Here is an 18,039-nt window from a genome sequence, read left to right as displayed (position 1 = left end):
TTATCTTTTATTTCATGCCAAAATCCATACCCAAAAAGAGACATGCTAAGTGCACCACTTTGCTTGACAGCATCATATTACTCTGAATTCAACAGAGTAAGAGACAGGTCTGTAATGCTAAAGAATTGAAATTTTAAATGCCCTGCTAGATATTCACACCAAATCTAAAGGGAAACTGGCAATTTTTAGGATTTTCACTAATTTCTTTACTACTTATCCCTAGATTTGACAAACATCTATTTGTAAGGCATGAAAAAGAAAAGTAAATGAAGAAATCCATAACTCTTTGTCCCGTAACCAGGTACCTCCATCAATGCTCCCTTCCAAAATGGAATCCTTTCCTCCTGGCATTCAGCATAGACTGAACATACAGAGAAGTGGATTGATGAAACACTGTTTCGCTTTCTTCTCTACATTAGCAATGCTATCCCTGGCTTTGCCTAGTCTGAAGTAGATTATGATGTCATTTGCTAACTCTTTATTATGCACTTAAAAGAAAACAGAGCATTTCATGAAAAACGGTTAACACAAGTTAGTGGTGATTTTCAATGCCTCATTTAAATGCATCAATTTAGGAGAAGTGACAGCTCCCCTTTAATTTTATTTCTTGAACTAGTCATGTTTTGCTCTATAAAGAGAAACATTAACTGTCTTAGAAAATAGATCCATGATAAAGAGTCTGAATCCTGACTCCCCCTCCCCATCCACCGTGAACATTTAAAAGTGTAGCACCAGGATGGCCGAGTGGTTAAGGCGTTGGACTTAAGATCCAATGGACGAATGTCTGCGTGGGTTCAAACCCCACTCCTGGTACACGATGTGTTCAAGTGACACTAATGGTTTTAACAATCCCAAATATTATTGATCCCTTGGAAAATTTTCGTTATTCGGATTCTACTCAACCCGTTTCAAATTCAGAAATCAAACTACAAAGGATATTTGCTGCAACTATTTGTCTAAATCGAACCAAAAAGGCTTCTGTAAAATTTCTGAGATCATACAGAAATATCAACTTTCCTATGCAATTTCTCTTTTATCTTTTATTTCATGCCAAAATCCATACCCAAAAAGAGACATGCTAAGTGCACCACTTTGCTTGACAGCATCATATTACTCTGAATTCAACAGAGTAAGAGACAGGTCTGTAATGCTAAAGAATTGAAATTTTAAATGCCCTGCTAGATATTCACACCAAATCTAAAGGGAAACTGGCAATTTTTAGGATTTTCACTAATTTCTTTACTACTTATCCCTAGATTTGACAAACATCTATTTGTAAGGCATGAAAAAGAAAAGTAAATGAAGAAATCCATAACTCTTTGTCCCGTAACCAGGTTCCTCCATCAATGCTCCCTTCCAAAATGGAATCCTTTCCTCCTGGCATTCAGCATAGACTGAACATACAGAGAAGTGGATTGATGAAACACTGTTTCGCTTTCTTCTCTACATTAGCAATGCTATCCCTGGCTTTGCCTTGTCTGAAGTAGATTATGATGTCATTTGCTAACTCTTTATTATGCACTTAAAAGAAAACAGAGCATTTCATGAAAAACGGTTAACACAAGTTAGTGGTGATTTTCAATGCCTCATTTAAATGCATCAATTTAGGAGAAGTGACAGCTCCCCTTTAATTTTATTTCTTGAACTAGTCATGTTTTGCTCTATAAAGAGAAACATTAACTGTCTTAGAAAATAGATCCATGATAAAGAGTCTGAATCCTGACTCCCCCTCCCCATCCACCGTGAACATTTAAAAGTGTAGCACCAGGAGTGGTTAAGGCGTTGGACTTAAGATTCAATGGACGAATGTCCGCCTGGGTTCAAACCTCACTCCTGGTACACGATGTGTTCAAGTGACACTAATGGTTTTAACAATCCCAAATATTATTGATCCCTTGGAAAATTTTCGTTACTCAACCCGTTTCAAATTCAGAAAAATACAGAGAAGTGGATTGATTTAACACTGTTTCGCTTTCTTCTCTACATTAGCAATGCTATCCCTGGCTTTGCCTAGACTGAAGTAGATTATGATGTCATTTGCTAACTCTTTATTATGCACTTAAAAGAAAACAGAGCATTTCATGAAAAACGGTTAACACAAGTTAGTGGTGATTTTCAATGCCTCGTTTAAATGCATCATTTTAGGAGAAGTGACAGCTCCCCTTTAATTTTATTTCTTGAACTAGTCATGTTTTGCTCTATAAAGAGAAACATTAACTGTCTTAGAAAATAGATCCATGATAAAGAGTCTGAATCCTGACTCCCCCTCCCCATCCACCGTGAACATTTAAAAGTGTAGCACCAGGATGGCCGAGTGGTTAAGGCGTTGGACTTAAGATCCAATGGATGAATGTCCGCGTGGGTTCAAACCCCACTCCTGGTACACGATGTGTTCAAGTGACACTAATGGTTTTAACAATCCCAAATATTATTGATCCCTTGGAAAATTTTCGTTATTCGGATTCTACTCAACCCGTTTCAAATTCAGAAATCAAACTACAAAGGATATTTGCTGCAACTATTTGTCTAAATCGAACAAAAAAGGCTTCTGTAAAATTTCTGAGATCATACAGAAATATCAACTTTCCTATGCAATTTCTCTTTTATCTTTTATTTCATGCCAAAATCCATACCCAAAAAGAGACATGCTAAGTGCACCACTTTGCTTGACAGCATCATATTACTCTGAATTCAACACAGTAAGAGACAGGTCTGTAATGCTAAAGAATTGAAATTTTAAATGCCCTGCTAGATATTCACACCAAATCTAAAGGGAAACTGGCATTTTTTAGGATTTTCACTAATTTCTTTACTACTTATCCCTAGATTTGACAAACATCTATTTGTAAGGCATGAAAAAGAAAAGTAAATGAAGAAATCCATAACTCTTTGTCCCGTAACCAGGTACCTCCATCAATGCTCCCTTCCAAAATGGAATCCTTTCTTCCTGGCATTCAGCATAGACTGAACATACAGAGAAGTGGATTGATGAAACACTGTTTCGCTTTCTTCTCTACATTAGCAATGCTATCCCTGGCTTTGCCTAGTCTGAAGTAGATTATGATATCATTTGCTAACTCTTTATTATGCACTTAAAAGAAAACAGAGCATTTCATGAAAAACGGTTAACACAAGTTAGTGGTGATTTTCAATGCCTCATTTAAATGCATTTTCGTTACTCAACCCGTTTCAAATTCAGAAATCAAACTACAAAGGATATTTGCTGCAACTATTTGTCTAAATCGAACCAAAAAGGCTTCTGTAAAATTTCTGAGATCCAATGGACGAATGTCCGCGTGGGTTCAAACCCCACTCCTGGTACACGATGTGTTCAAGTGACACTAATGGTTTTAACAATCCCAAATATTATTGATCCCTTGGAAAATTTTCGTTATTCGGATTCTACTCAACCCGTTTCAAATTCAGAAATCAAACTACAAAGGATATTTGCTGCAACTATTTGTCTAAATCGAACCAAAAAGGCTTCTGTAAAATTTCTGAGATCATACAGAAATATCAACTTTCCTATGCAATTTCTCTTTTATCTTTTATTTCATGCCAAAATCCATACCCAAAAAGAGACATGCTAAGTGCACCACTTTGCTTGACAGCATCATATTACTCTGAATTCAACACAGTAAGAGACAGGTCTGTAATGCTAAAGAATTGAAATTTTAAATGCCCTGCTAGATATTCACACCAAATCTAAAGGGAAACTGGCATTTTTTAGGATTTTCACTAATTTCTTTACTACTTATCCCTAGATTTGACAAACATCTATTTGTAAGGCATGAAAAAGAAAAGTAAATGAAGAAATCCATAACTCTTTGTCCCGTAACCAGGTACCTCCATCAATGCTCCCTTCCAAAATGGAATCCTTTCTTCCTGGCATTCAGCATAGACTGAACATACAGAGAAGTGGATTGATGAAACACTGTTTCGCTTTCTTCTCTACATTAGCAATGCTATCCCTGGCTTTGCCTAGTCTGAAGTAGATTATGATGTCATTTGCTAACTCTTTATTATGCACTTAAAAGAAAACAGAGCATTTCATGAAAAACGGTTAACACAAGTTAGTGGTGATTTTCAATGCCTCATTTAAATGCATCAATTTAGGAGAAGTGACAGCTCCCCTTTAATTTTATTTCTTGAACTAGTCATGTTTTGCTCTATAAAGAGAAACATTAACTGTCTTAGAAAATAGATCCATGATAAAGAGTCTGAATCCTGACTCCCCCTCCCCATCCACCGTGAACATTTAAAAGTGTAGCACCAGGATGGCCGAGTGGTTAAGGCGTTGGACTTAAGATCCAATGGACTAATGTCCGCGTGGGTTCAAACCCCGCTCCTGGTACACGATGTGTTCAAGTGACACTAATGGTTTTAACAATCCCAAATATTATTGATCCCTTGGAAAATTTTCGTTATTCGGATTCTACTCAACCCGTTTCAAATTCAGAAATCAAACTACAAAGGATATTTGCTGCAACTATTTGTCTAAATCGAACCAAAAAGGCTTCTGTAAAATTTCTGAGATCATACAGAAATATCAACTTTCCTATGCAATTTCTCTTTTATCTTTTATTTCATGCCAAAATCCATTCCCAAAAAGAGACATGCTAAGTGCACCACTTTGCTTGACAGCATCATATTCCTCTGAATTCAACACAGTAAGAGACAGATCTGTAATGCTAAAGAATTGAAATTTTAAATGCCCTGCTAGATATTCACACCAAATCTAAAGGGAAACTGGCAATTTTTAGGATTTTCACTAATTTCTTTACTACTTATCCCTAGATTTGACAAACATCTATTTGTAAGGCATGAAAAAGAAAAGTAAATGAAGAAATCCATAACTCTTTGTCCCGTAACCAGGTACCTCCATCAATGCTCCCTTCCAAAATGGAATCCTTTCCTCCTGGCATTCAGCATAGACTGAACATACAGAGAAGTGGATTGATGAAACACTGTTTCGCTTTCTTCTCTACATTAGCAATGCTATCCCTGGCTTTGCCTAGTCTGAAGTAGATTATGATGTCATTTGCTAACTCTTTATTATGCACTTAAAAGAAAACAGAGCATTTCATGAAAAACGGTTAACACAAGTTAGTGGTGATTTTCAATGCCTCATTTAAATGCATCAATTTAGGAGAAGTGACAGCTCCCCTTTAATTTTATTTCTTGAACTAGTCATGTTTTGCTCTATAAAGAGAAACATTAACTGTCTTAGAAAATAGATCCATGATAAAGAGTCTGAATCCTGACTCCCCCTCCCCATCCACCGTGAACATTTAAAAGTGTAGCACCAGGAGTGGTTAAGGCGTTGGACTTAAGATTCAATGGACGAATGTCCGCGTGGGTTCAAACCTCACTCCTGGTACACGATGTGTTCAAGTGACACTAATGGTTTTAACAATCCCAAATATTATTGATCCCTTGGAAAATTTTCGTTACTCAACCCGTTTCAAATTCAGAAAAATACAGAGAAGTGGATTGATTTAACACTGTTTCGCTTTCTTCTCTACATTAGCAATGCTATCCCTGGCTTTGCCTAGACTGAAGTAGATTATGATGTCATTTGCTAACTCTTTATTATGCACTTAAAAGAAAACAGAGCATTTCATGAAAAACGGTTAACACAAGTTAGTGGTGATTTTCAATGCCTCGTTTAAATGCATCATTTTAGGAGAAGTGACAGCTCCCCTTTAATTTTATTTCTTGAACTAGTCATGTTTTGCTCTATAAAGAGAAACATTAACTGTCTTAGAAAATAGATCCATGATAAAGAGTCTGAATCCTGACTCCCCCTCCCCATCCACCGTGAACATTTAAAAGTGTAGCACCAGGATGGCCGAGTGGTTAAGGCGTTGGACTTAAGATCCAATGGATGAATGTCCGCGTGGGTTCAAACCCCACTCCTGGTACACGATGTGTTCAAGTGACACTAATGGTTTTAACAATCCCAAATATTATTGATCCCTTGGAAAATTTTCGTTATTCGGATTCTACTCAACCCGTTTCAAATTCAGAAATCAAACTACAAAGGATATTTGCTGCAACTATTTGTCTAAATCGAACCAAAAAGGCTTCTGTAAAATTTCTGAGATCATACAGAAATATCAACTTTCCTATGCAATTTCTCTTTTATCTTTTATTTCATGCCAAAATCCATACCCAAAAAGAGACATGCTAAGTGCACCACTTTGCTTGACAGCATCATATTACTCTGAATTCAACACAGTAAGAGACAGGTCTGTAATGCTAAAGAATTGAAATTTTAAATGCCCTGCTAGATATTCACACCAAATCTAAAGGGAAACTGGCATTTTTTAGGATTTTCACTAATTTCTTTACTACTTATCCCTAGATTTGACAAACATCTATTTGTAAGGCATGAAAAAGAAAAGTAAATGAAGAAATCCATAACTCTTTGTCCCGTAACCAGGTACCTCCATCAATGCTCCCTTCCAAAATGGAATCCTTTCTTCCTGGCATTCAGCATAGACTGAACATACAGAGAAGTGGATTGATGAAACACTGTTTCGCTTTCTTCTCTACATTAGCAATGCTATCCCTGGCTTTGCCTAGTCTGAAGTAGATTATGATATCATTTGCTAACTCTTTATTATGCACTTAAAAGAAAACAGAGCATTTCATGAAAAACGGTTAACACAAGTTAGTGGTGATTTTCAATGCCTCATTTAAATGCATTTTCGTTACTCAACCCGTTTCAAATTCAGAAATCAAACTACAAAGGATATTTGCTGCAACTATTTGTCTAAATCGAACCAAAAAGGCTTCTGTAAAATTTCTGAGATCCAATGGACGAATGTCCGCGTGGGTTCAAACCCCACTCCTGGTACACGATGTGTTCAAGTGACACTAATGGTTTTAACAATCCCAAATATTATTGATCCCTTGGAAAATTTTCGTTATTCGGATTCTACTCAACCCGTTTCAAATTCAGAAATCAAACTACAAAGGATATTTGCTGCAACTATTTGTCTAAATCGAACCAAAAAGGCTTCTGTAAAATTTCTGAGATCATACAGAAATATCAACTTTCCTATGCAATTTCTCTTTTATCTTTTATTTCATGCCAAAATCCATACCCAAAAAGAGACATGCTAAGTGCACCACTTTGCTTGACAGCATAATATTACTCTGAATTCAACACAGTAAGAGACAGGTCTGTAATGCTAAAGAATTGAAATTTTAAATGCCCTGCTAGATATTCACACCAAATCTAAAGGGAAACTGGCATTTTTTAGGATTTTCACTAATTTCTTTACTACTTATCCCTAGATTTGACAAACATCTATTTGTAAGGCATGAAAAAGAAAAGTAAATGAAGAAATCCATAACTCTTTGTCCCGTAACCAGGTACCTCCATCAATGCTCCCTTCCAAAATGGAATCCTTTCTTCCTGGCATTCAGCATAGACTGAACATACAGAGAAGTGGATTGATGAAACACTGTTTCGCTTTCTTCTCTACATTAGCAATGCTATCCCTGGCTTTGCCTAGTCTGAAGTAGATTATGATGTCATTTGCTAACTCTTTATTATGCACTTAAAAGAAAACAGAGCATTTCATGAAAAACGGTTAACACAAGTTAGTGGTGATTTTCAATGCCTCATTTAAATGCATCAATTTAGGAGAAGTGACAGCTCCCCTTTAATTTTATTTCTTGAACTAGTCATGTTTTGCTCTATAAAGAGAAACATTAACTGTCTTAGAAAATAGATCCATGATAAAGAGTCTGAATCCTGACTCCCCCTCCCCATCCACCGTGAACATTTAAAAGTGTAGCACCAGGATGGCCGAGTGGTTAAGGCGTTGGACTTAAGATCCAATGGACTAATGTCCGCGTGGGTTCAAACCCCACTCATGGTACATGATGTGTTCAAGTGACACTAATGGTTTTAACAATCCCAAATATTATTGATCCCTTGGAAAATTTTCGTTATTCGGATTCTACTCAACCCGTTTCAAATTCAGAAATCAAACTACAAAAGATATTTGCTGCAACTATTTGTCTAAATCGAACCAAAAAGGCTTCTGTAAAATTTCTGAGATCATACAGAAATATCAACTTTCCTATGCAATTTCTCTTTTATCTTTTATTTCATGCCAAAATCCATACCCAAAAAGAGACATGCTAAGTGCACCACTTTGCTTGACAGCATCATATTACTCTGAATTCAACACAGTAAGAGACAGGTCTGTAATGCTAAAGAATTGAAATTTTAAATGCCCTGCTAAATATTCACACCAAATCTAAAGGGAAACTGGCAATTTTTAGGATTTTCACTAATTTCTTTACTACTTATCCCTAGATTTGACAAACATCTATTTGTAAGGCATGAAAAAGAAAAGTAAATGAAGAAATCCATAACTCTTTGTCCCGTAACCAGGTACCTCCATCAATGCTCCCTTCCAAAATGGAATCCTTTCCTCCTGGCATTCAGCATAGACTGAACATACAGAGAAGTGGATTGATGAAACACTGTTTCGCTTTCTTCTCTACATTAGCAATGCTATCCCTGGCTTTGCCTAGTCTGAAGTAGATTATGATGTAATTTCCTAACTCTTTATTATGCACTTAAAAGAAAACAGAGCATTTCATGAAAAACGGTTAACACAAGTTAGTGGTGATTTTCAATGCCTCATTTAAATGCATCAATTTAGGAGAAGTGACAGCTCCCCTTTAATTTTATTTCTTGAACTAGTCATGTTTTGCTCTATAAAGAGAAACATTAACTGTCTTAGAAAATAGATCCATGATAAAGAGTCTGAATCCTGACTCCCCCTCCCCATCCACCGTGAACATTTAAAAGTGTAGCACCAGGATGGCCGAGTGGTTAAGGCGTTGGACTTAAGATCCAATGGACATATGTCCGCGTGGGTTCAAACCCCACTCCTGGTACACGATGTGTTCAAGTGACACTAATGGTTTTAACAATCCCAAATATTATTGATCCCTTGGAAAATTTTCGTTATTTGGATTCTACTCAACTCGTTTCAAATTCAGAAATCAAACTACAAAGGATATTTGCTGCAACTATTTGTCTAAATCGAACCAAAAAGGCTTCTGTAAAATTTCTGAGATCATACAGAAATATCAACTTTCCTATGCAATTTCTCTTTTATCTTTTATTTCATGCCAAAATCCATACCCAAAAAGAGACATGCTAAGTGCACCACTTTGCTTGACAGCATCATATTACTCTGAATTCAACACAGTAAGAGACAGGTCTGTAATGCTAAAGAATTGAAATTTTAAATGCCCTGCTAGATATTCACACCAAATCTAAAGGGAAACTGGCAATTTTTAGGATTTTCACTAATTTCTTTACTACTTATCCCTAGATTTGACAAACATCTATTTGTAAGGCATGAAAAAGAAAAGTAAATGAAGAAATCCATAACTCTTTGTCCCGTAACCAGGTTCCTCCATCAATGCTCCCTTCCAAAATGGAATCCTTTCCTCCTGGCATTCAGCATAGACTGAACATACAGAGAAGTGGATTGATGAAACACTGTTTCGCTTTCTTCTCTACATTAGCAATGCTATCCCTGGCTTTGCCTTGTCTGAAGTAGATTATGATGTCATTTGCTAACTCTTTATTATGCACTTAAAAGAAAACAGAGCATTTCATGAAAAACGGTTAACACAAGTTAGTGGTGATTTTCAATGCCTCATTTAAATGCATCAATTTAGGAGAAGTGACAGCTCCCCTTTAATTTTATTTCTTGAACTAGTCATGTTTTGCTCTATAAAGAGAAACATTAACTGTCTTAGAAAATAGATCCATGATAAAGAGTCTGAATCCTGACTCCCCCTCCCCATCCACCGTGAACATTTAAAAGTGTAGCACCAGGATGGCCGAGTGGTTAAGGCGTTGGACTTAAGATCCAATGGACTAATGTCCGCGTGGGTTCAAACCCCACTCCTGGTACACGATGTGTTCAAGTGACACTAATGGTTTTAACAATCCCAAATATTATTGATCCCTTGGAAAATTTTCGTTATTCGGATTCTATTCAAACCGTTTCAAATTCAGAAACAAACTACAAAAGATATTTGCTGCAACTATTTGTCTAAATCGAACCAAAAAGGCTTCTGTAAAATTTCTGAGATCATACAGAAATATCAACTTTCCTATGCAATTTCTCTTTTATCTTTTATTTCATGCCAAAATCCATACCCAAAAAGAGACATGCTAAGTGCACCACTTTGCTTGACAGCATCATATTACTCTGAATTCAACACAGTAAGAGACAGGTCTGTAATGCTAAAGAATTGAAATTTTAAATGCCCTGCTAGATATTCACACCAAATCTAAAGGGAAACTGGCAATTTTTAGGATTTTCACTAATTTCTTTACTACTTATCCCTAGATTTGACAAACATCTATTTGTAAGGCATGAAAAAGAAAAGTAAATGAAGAAATCCATAACTCTTTGTCCCGTAACCAGGTACCTCCATCAATGCTCCCTTCCAAAATGGAATCCTTTCCTCCTGGCATTCAGCATAGACTGAACATACAGAGAAGTGGATTGATGAAACACTGTTTCGCTTTCTTCTCTACATTAGCAATGCTATCCCTGGCTTTGCCTAGTCTGAAGTAGATTATTATGTCATTTGCTAACTCTTTATTATGCACTTAAAAGAAAACAGAGCATTTCATGAAAAACGGTTAACACAAGTTAGTGGTGATTTTCAATGCCTCATTTAAATGCATCAATTTAGGAGAAGTGACAGCTCCCCTTTAATTTTATTTCTTGAACTAGTCATGTTTTGCTCTATAAAGAGAAACATTAACTGTCTTAGAAAATAGATCCATGATAAAGAGTCTGAATCCTGACTCCCCCTCCCCATCCACCGTGAACATTTAAAAGTGTAGCACCAGGATGGCCGAGTGGTTAAGGCATTGGACTTAAGATCCAATGGACAAATGTCCGCGTGGGTTAAAACCCCACTCCTGGTACACGATGTGTTCAAGTGACACTAATGGTTTTAACAATCCCAAATATTATTGATCCCTTGGAATATTTTCGTTATTCGGATTCTACTCAACCCGTTTCAAATTCAGAAATCAAACTACAAAGGATATTTGCTGCAACTATTTGTCTAAATCGAACCAAAAAGGCTTCTGTAAAATTTCTGAGATCATACAGAAATATCAACTTTCCTATGCAATTTCTCTTTTATCTTTTATTTCATGCCAAAATCCATACCCAAAAAGAGACATGCTAAGTGCACCACTTTGCTTGACAGCATCATATTACTCTGAATTCAACAGAGTAAGAGACAGGTCTGTAATGCTAAAGAATTGAAATTTTAAATGCCCTGCTAGATATTCACACCAAATCTAAAGGGAAACTGGCAATTTTTAGGATTTTCACTAATTTCTTTACTACTTATCCCTAGATTTGACAAACATCTATTTGTAAGGCATGAAAAAGAAAAGTAAATGAAGAAATCCATAACTCTTTGTCCCGTAACCAGGTACCTCCATCAATGCTCCCTTCCAAAATGGAATCCTTTCCTCCTGGCATTCAGCATAGACTGAACATACAGAGAAGTGGATTGATGAAACACTGTTTCGCTTTCTTCTCTACATTAGCAATGCTATCCCTGGCTTTGCCTAGTCTGAAGTAGATTATGATGTCATTTGCTAACTCTTTATTATGCACTTAAAAGAAAACAGAGCATTTCATGAAAAACGGTTAACACAAGTTAGTGGTGATTTTCAATGCCTCATTTAAATGCATCAATTTAGGAGAAGTGACAGCTCCCATTTAATTTTATTTCTTGAACTAGTCATGTTTTGCACTATAAAGAGAAACATTAACTGTCTTAGAAAATAGATCCATGATAAAGAGTCTGAATCCTGACTCCCCCTCCCCATCCACCGTGAACATTTAAAAGTGTAGCACCAGGATGGCCGAGTGGTTAAGGCGTTGGACTTAAGATCCAATGGACTAATGTCCGCGTGGGTTCAAACCCCACTCATGGTACATGATGTGTTCAAGTGACACTAATGGTTTTAACAATCCCAAATATTATTGATCCCTTGGAAAATTTTCGTTATTCGGATTCTACTCAACCCGTTTCAAATTCAGAAATCAAACTACAAAAGATATTTGCTGCAACTATTTGTCTAAATCGAACCAAAAAGGCTTCTGTAAAATTTCTGAGATCATACAGAAATATCAACTTTCCTATGCAATTTCTCTTTTATCTTTTATTTCATGCCAAAATCCATACCCAAAAAGAGACATGCTAAGTGCACCACTTTGCTTGACAGCATCATATTACTCTGAATTCAACACAGTAAGAGACAGGTCTGTAATGCTAAAGAATTGAAATTTTAAATGCCCTGCTAAATATTCACACCAAATCTAAAGGGAAACTGGCAATTTTTAGGATTTTCACTAATTTCTTTACTACTTATCCCTAGATTTGACAAACATCTATTTGTAAGGCATGAAAAAGAAAAGTAAATGAAGAAATCCATAACTCTTTGTCCCGTAACCAGGTACCTCCATCAATGCTCCCTTCCAAAATGGAATCCTTTCCTCCTGGCATTCAGCATAGACTGAACATACAGAGAAGTGGATTGATGAAACACTGTTTCGCTTTCTTCTCTACATTAGCAATGCTATCCCTGGCTTTGCCTAGTCTGAAGTAGATTATGATGTAATTTCCTAACTCTTTATTATGCACTTAAAAGAAAACAGAGCATTTCATGAAAAACGGTTAACACAAGTTAGTGGTGATTTTCAATGCCTCATTTAAATGCATCAATTTAGGAGAAGTGACAGCTCCCCTTTAATTTTATTTCTTGAACTAGTCATGTTTTGCTCTATAAAGAGAAACATTAACTGTCTTAGAAAATAGATCCATGATAAAGAGTCTGAATCCTGACTCCCCCTCCCCATCCACCGTGAACATTTAAAAGTGTAGCACCAGGATGGCCGAGTGGTTAAGGCGTTGGACTTAAGATCCAATGGACATATGTCCGCGTGGGTTCAAACCCCACTCCTGGTACACGATGTGTTCAAGTGACACTAATGGTTTTAACAATCCCAAATATTATTGATCCCTTGGAAAATTTTCGTTATTTGGATTCTACTCAACTCGTTTCAAATTCAGAAATCAAACTACAAAGGATATTTGCTGCAACTATTTGTCTAAATCGAACCAAAAAGGCTTCTGTAAAATTTCTGAGATCATACAGAAATATCAACTTTCCTATGCAATTTCTCTTTTATCTTTTATTTCATGCCAAAATCCATACCCAAAAAGAGACATGCTAAGTGCACCACTTTGCTTGACAGCATCATATTACTCTGAATTCAACACAGTAAGAGACAGGTCTGTAATGCTAAAGAATTGAAATTTTAAATGCCCTGCTAGATATTCACACCAAATCTAAAGGGAAACTGGCAATTTTTAGGATTTTCACTAATTTCTTTACTACTTATCCCTAGATTTGACAAACATCTATTTGTAAGGCATGAAAAAGAAAAGTAAATGAAGAAATCCATAACTCTTTGTCCCGTAACCAGGTTCCTCCATCAATGCTCCCTTCCAAAATGGAATCCTTTCCTCCTGGCATTCAGCATAGACTGAACATACAGAGAAGTGGATTGATGAAACACTGTTTCGCTTTCTTCTCTACATTAGCAATGCTATCCCTGGCTTTGCCTTGTCTGAAGTAGATTATGATGTCATTTGCTAACTCTTTATTATGCACTTAAAAGAAAACAGAGCATTTCATGAAAAACGGTTAACACAAGTTAGTGGTGATTTTCAATGCCTCATTTAAATGCATCAATTTAGGAGAAGTGACAGCTCCCCTTTAATTTTATTTCTTGAACTAGTCATGTTTTGCTCTATAAAGAGAAACATTAACTGTCTTAGAAAATAGATCCATGATAAAGAGTCTGAATCCTGACTCCCCCTCCCCATCCACCGTGAACATTTAAAAGTGTAGCACCAGGATGGCCGAGTGGTTAAGGCGTTGGACTTAAGATCCAATGGACGAATGTCCGCGTGGGTTCAAACCCCACTCCTGGTACACGATGTGTTCAAGTGACACTAATGGTTTTAACAATCCCAAATATTATTGATCCCTTGGAAAATTTTCGTTATTCGGATTCTATTCAAACCGTTTCAAATTCAGAAACAAACTACAAAAGATATTTGCTGCAACTATTTGTCTAAATCGAACCAAAAAGGCTTCTGTAAAATTTCTGAGATCATACAGAAATATCAACTTTCCTATGCAATTTCTCTTTTATCTTTTATTTCATGCCAAAATCCATACCCAAAAAGAGACATGCTAAGTGCACCACTTTGCTTGACAGCATCATATTACTCTGAATTCAACACAGTAAGAGACAGATCTGTAATGCTAAAGAATTGAAATTTTAAATGCCCTGCTAGATATTCACACCAAATCTAAAGGGAAACTGGCAATTTTTAGGATTTTCACTAATTTCTTTACTACTTATCCCTAGATTTGACAAACATCTATTTGTAAGGCATGAAAAAGAAAAGTAAATGAAGAAATCCATAACTCTTTGTCCCGTAACCAGGTACCTCCATCAATGCTCCCTTCCAAAATGGAATCCTTTCCTCCTGGCATTCAGCATAGACTGAACATACAGAGAAGTGGATTGATGAAACACTGTTTCGCTTTCTTCTCTACATTAGCAATGCTATCCCTGGCTTTGCCTAGTCTGAAGTAGATTATTATGTCATTTGCTAACTCTTTATTATGCACTTAAAAGAAAACAGAGCATTTCATGAAAAACGGTTAACACAAGTTAGTGGTGATTTTCAATGCCTCATTTAAATGCATCAATTTAGGAGAAGTGACAGCTCCCCTTTAATTTTATTTCTTGAACTAGTCATGTTTTGCTCTATAAAGAGAAACATTAACTGTCTTAGAAAATAGATCCATGATAAAGAGTCTGAATCCTGACTCCCCCTCCCCATCCACCGTGAACATTTAAAAGTGTAGCACCAGGATGGCCGAGTGGTTAAGGCATTGGACTTAAGATCCAATGGACAAATGTCCGCGTGGGTTCAAACCCCACTCCTGGTACACGATGTGTTCAAGTGACACTAATGGTTTTAACAATCCCAAATATTATTGATCCCTTGGAATATTTTCGTTATTCGGATTCTACTCAACCCGTTTCAAATTCAGAAATCAAACTACAAAGGATATTTGCTGCAACTATTTGTCTAAATCGAACCAAAAAGGCTTCTGTAAAATTTCTGAGATCATACAGAAATATCAACTTTCCTATGCAATTTCTCTTTTATCTTTTATTTCATGCCAAAATCCATACCCAAAAAGAGACATGCTAAGTGCACCACTTTGCTTGACAGCATCATATTACTCTGAATTCAACACAGTAAGAGACAGGTCTGTAATGCTAAAGAATTGAAATTTTAAATGCCCTGCTAAATATTCACACCAAATCTAAAGGGAAACTGGCAATTTTTAGGATTTTCACTAATTTCTTTACTACTTATCCCTAGATTTGACAAACATCTATTTGTAAGGCATGAAAAAGAAAAGTAAATGAAGAAATCCATAACTCTTTGTCCCGTAACCAGGTACCTCCATCAATGCTCCCTTCCAAAATGGAATCCTTTCCTCCTGGCATTCAGCATAGACTGAACATACAGAGAAGTGGATTGATGAAACACTGTTTCGCTTTCTTCTCTACATTAGCAATGCTATCCCTGGCTTTGCCTAGTCTGAAGTAGATTATGATGTCATTTGCTAACTCTTTATTATGCACTTAAAAGAAAACAGAGCATTTCATGAAAAACGGTTAACACAAGTTAGTGGTGATTTTCAATGCCTCATTTAAATGCATCAATTTAGGAGAAGTGACAGCTCCCCTTTAATTTTATTTCTTGAACTAGTCATGTTTTGCTCTATAAAGAGAAACATTAACTGTCTTAGAAAATAGATCCATGATAAAGAGTCTGAATCCTGACTCCCCCTCCCCATCCACCGTGAACATTTAAAAGTGTAGCACCAGGATGGCCGAGTGGTTAAGGCGTTGGACTTAAGATCCAATGGACATATGTCCGCGTGGGTTCAAACCCCACTCCTGGTACACGATGTGTTCAAGTGACACTAATGGTTTTAACAATCCCAAATATTATTGATCCCTTGGAAAATTTTCGTTATTCGGATTCTACTCAACCCGTTTCAAATTCAGAAATCAAACTACAAAAGATATTTGCTGCAACTATTTGTCTAAATCGAACCAAAAAGGCTTCTGTAAAATTTCTGAGATCATACAGAAATATCAACTTTCCTATGCAATTTCTTTTTTATCTTTTATTTCATGCCAAAATCCATACCCAAAAAGAGACATGCTAAGTGCACCACTTTGCTTGACAGCATCATATTACTCTGAATTCAACAGAGTAAGAGACAGGTCTGTAATGCTAAAGAATTGAAATTTTAAATGCCCTGCTAGATATTCACACCAAATCTAAAGGGAAACTGGCAATTTTTAGGATTTTCACTAATTTCTTTACTACTTATCCCTAGATTTGACAAACATCTATTTGTAAGGCATGAAAAAGAAAAGTAAATGAAGAAATCCATAACTCTTTGTCCCGTAACCAGGTACCTCCATCAATGCTCCCTTCCAAAATGGAATCCTTTCCTCCTGGCATTCAGCATAGACTGAACATACAGAGAAGTGGATTGATGAAACACTGTTTCGCTTTCTTCTCTACATTAGCAATGCTATCCCTGGCTTTGCCTAGTCTGAAGTAGATTATGATGTCATTTGCTAACTCTTTATTATGCACTTAAAAGAAAACAGAGCATTTCATGAAAAACGGTTAACACAAGTTAGTGGTGATTTTCAATGCCTCATTTAAATGCATCAATTTAGGAGAAGTGACAGCTCCCATTTAATTTTATTTCTTGAACTAGTCATGTTTTGCACTATAAAGAGAAACATTAACTGTCTTAGAAAATAGATCCATGATAAAGAGTCTGAATCCTGACTCCCCCTCCCCATCCACCGTGAACATTTAAAAGTGTAGCACCAGGATGGCCGAGTGGTTAAGGCGTTGGACTTAAGATCCAATGGACTAATGTCCGCGTGGGTTCAAACCCCACTCATGGTACATGATGTGTTCAAGTGACACTAATGGTTTTAACAATCCCAAATATTATTGATCCCTTGGAAAATTTTCGTTATTCGGATTCTACTCAACCCGTTTCAAATTCAGAAATCAAACTACAAAAGATATTTGCTGCAACTATTTGTCTAAATCGAACCAAAAAGGCTTCTGTAAAATTTCTGAGATCATACAGAAATATCAACTTTCCTATGCAATTTCTCTTTTATCTTTTATTTCATGCCAAAATCCATACCCAAAAAGAGACATGCTAAGTGCACCACTTTGCTTGACAGCATCATATTACTCTGAATTCAACACAGTAAGAGACAGGTCTGTAATGCTAAAGAATTGAAATTTTAAATGCCCTGCTAAATATTCACACCAAATCTAAAGGGAAACTGGCAATTTTTAGGATTTTCACTAATTTCTTTACTACTTATCCCTAGATTTGACAAACATCTATTTGTAAGGCATGAAAAAGAAAAGTAAATGAAGAAATCCATAACTCTTTGTCCCGTAACCAGGTACCTCCATCAATGCTCCCTTCCAAAATGGAATCCTTTCCTCCTGGCATTCAGCATAGACTGAACATACAGAGAAGTGGATTGATGAAACACTGTTTCGCTTTCTTCTCTACATTAGCAATGCTATCCCTGGCTTTGCCTAGTCTGAAGTAGATTATGATGTAATTTCCTAACTCTTTATTATGCACTTAAAAGAAAACAGAGCATTTCATGAAAAACGGTTAACACAAGTTAGTGGTGATTTTCAATGCCTCATTTAAATGCATCAATTTAGGAGAAGTGACAGCTCCCCTTTAATTTTATTTCTTGAACTAGTCATGTTTTGCTC

At 36.4% G+C, this 18,039-nt stretch overlaps 14 non-coding genes across 14 annotated transcripts; all 14 read left to right on the top strand.

Moving 5' to 3' along the window:
• The first annotated feature begins 730 nt into the window (after positions 1-730).
• Positions 731-813, top strand: TRNAL-UAA (transfer RNA leucine (anticodon UAA)). The gene has a single exon. It is a non-coding gene; the product is annotated as a tRNA-Leu (tRNA).
• A 1,487-nt stretch (positions 814-2,300) lies between these two features.
• TRNAL-UAA (transfer RNA leucine (anticodon UAA)) lies at positions 2,301-2,383 on the top strand. Its single transcript has one exon. It is a non-coding gene; the product is annotated as a tRNA-Leu (tRNA).
• Positions 2,384-4,271: 1,888 nt separating this feature from the next.
• TRNAL-UAA (transfer RNA leucine (anticodon UAA)) lies at positions 4,272-4,354 on the top strand. Its single transcript has one exon. It is a non-coding gene; the product is annotated as a tRNA-Leu (tRNA).
• A 1,487-nt stretch (positions 4,355-5,841) lies between these two features.
• On the top strand, positions 5,842-5,924 carry TRNAL-UAA (transfer RNA leucine (anticodon UAA)). The gene has a single exon. It is a non-coding gene; the product is annotated as a tRNA-Leu (tRNA).
• A 1,888-nt stretch (positions 5,925-7,812) lies between these two features.
• Positions 7,813-7,895, top strand: TRNAL-UAA (transfer RNA leucine (anticodon UAA)). Its single transcript has one exon. It is a non-coding gene; the product is annotated as a tRNA-Leu (tRNA).
• A 950-nt stretch (positions 7,896-8,845) lies between these two features.
• Positions 8,846-8,928, top strand: TRNAL-UAA (transfer RNA leucine (anticodon UAA)). The gene has a single exon. It is a non-coding gene; the product is annotated as a tRNA-Leu (tRNA).
• A 950-nt stretch (positions 8,929-9,878) lies between these two features.
• TRNAL-UAA (transfer RNA leucine (anticodon UAA)) lies at positions 9,879-9,961 on the top strand. Its single transcript has one exon. It is a non-coding gene; the product is annotated as a tRNA-Leu (tRNA).
• Positions 9,962-10,910: 949 nt separating this feature from the next.
• TRNAL-UAA (transfer RNA leucine (anticodon UAA)) lies at positions 10,911-10,993 on the top strand. Its single transcript has one exon. It is a non-coding gene; the product is annotated as a tRNA-Leu (tRNA).
• Positions 10,994-11,943: 950 nt separating this feature from the next.
• TRNAL-UAA (transfer RNA leucine (anticodon UAA)) lies at positions 11,944-12,026 on the top strand. The gene has a single exon. It is a non-coding gene; the product is annotated as a tRNA-Leu (tRNA).
• Positions 12,027-12,976: 950 nt separating this feature from the next.
• Positions 12,977-13,059, top strand: TRNAL-UAA (transfer RNA leucine (anticodon UAA)). The gene has a single exon. It is a non-coding gene; the product is annotated as a tRNA-Leu (tRNA).
• Positions 13,060-14,009: 950 nt separating this feature from the next.
• TRNAL-UAA (transfer RNA leucine (anticodon UAA)) lies at positions 14,010-14,092 on the top strand. Its single transcript has one exon. It is a non-coding gene; the product is annotated as a tRNA-Leu (tRNA).
• A 949-nt stretch (positions 14,093-15,041) lies between these two features.
• On the top strand, positions 15,042-15,124 carry TRNAL-UAA (transfer RNA leucine (anticodon UAA)). Its single transcript has one exon. It is a non-coding gene; the product is annotated as a tRNA-Leu (tRNA).
• A 950-nt stretch (positions 15,125-16,074) lies between these two features.
• Positions 16,075-16,157, top strand: TRNAL-UAA (transfer RNA leucine (anticodon UAA)). The gene has a single exon. It is a non-coding gene; the product is annotated as a tRNA-Leu (tRNA).
• Positions 16,158-17,107: 950 nt separating this feature from the next.
• TRNAL-UAA (transfer RNA leucine (anticodon UAA)) lies at positions 17,108-17,190 on the top strand. The gene has a single exon. It is a non-coding gene; the product is annotated as a tRNA-Leu (tRNA).
• The last annotated feature ends 849 nt before the right edge of the window (positions 17,191-18,039 follow it).

The sequence above is a fragment of the Pelobates fuscus genome, chromosome 2 (assembly GCF_036172605.1).
Source record: "Pelobates fuscus isolate aPelFus1 chromosome 2, aPelFus1.pri, whole genome shotgun sequence".
NCBI classification, from domain to species: domain Eukaryota; kingdom Metazoa; phylum Chordata; class Amphibia; order Anura; family Pelobatidae; genus Pelobates; species Pelobates fuscus.
Note: the sequence above shows the minus strand (reverse complement) of the source record. Positions and strands in the feature narration are given on the sequence as shown.